Source organism: Arvicola amphibius, chromosome 13, assembly GCF_903992535.2.
Source record: "Arvicola amphibius chromosome 13, mArvAmp1.2, whole genome shotgun sequence".
In the NCBI taxonomy this organism is placed as follows: domain Eukaryota; kingdom Metazoa; phylum Chordata; class Mammalia; order Rodentia; family Cricetidae; genus Arvicola; species Arvicola amphibius.
This window is the reverse complement of record NC_052059.1, coordinates 11798527-11799174: the sequence shown is the minus strand read 5'-3', so window position 1 is coordinate 11799174 and position 648 is coordinate 11798527. Positions and strand designations below refer to the sequence as shown.

At 35.8% G+C, this 648-nt stretch overlaps 1 pseudogene; it reads right to left on the bottom strand.

Moving 5' to 3' along the window:
• Positions 1 to 203: 203 nt before the first annotated feature.
• Positions 204 to 322, bottom strand: LOC119800528 (annotated as a pseudogene).
• Between the last annotated feature and the right edge of the window lie 326 nt (positions 323 to 648).

Sequence of the window (648 nt, the reverse complement as noted above, 5' to 3'; positions counted from 1 at the left end):
TAATACATCAAGTTGAAGGCATAAAACATGCAAAATTTAAGTAGATATTCAACACTTCTGTCTACTTCATGCTACTGCTTTGATAGTAATAATGTCAACCATTACAAATAAGTAAGACAGTGGTAGTAGTATAAAAATTGCAAGCCTTTGAAAAAAGAATTGAAAAATATATCAGAAGATAGGACAGTAATTTAAAAAGAAAAAGCCTACAGCACCCAGTATTCACAGGTAGTCTCCCATCTAAGTACTAACCAGGCCCGACCCTGCTTAGCTTCCAAGATCAGACAAGATTGGGCGCATTCAGGGAGGTACAGCTGTAGGTGATAGAACAGTAATTTAAACCTAAAACGTGACTTCATCCCTCACAATCCTACCAAAAACATACTGTAGATTCAGTGCAATCCCTATCAAAATTCAATCAGATATTGAAAGAACAATTCTCAACTTTACATGGAAATCTTGTCAAGGTAGTTATTTTTTTCCTACAAAGGTAGTTGTAGGGTGTCACTATAAACATTATGACCAGCAGTGTCGATCTGTGAGATCAAGAAGGAAATCCAGATAAATTCAACTCAGTAGTCAGTATTGGTTCAGAGTTTGAATGTCTGATCCCAGGTAATTTATTGTAGACATATGAAACACAGCACA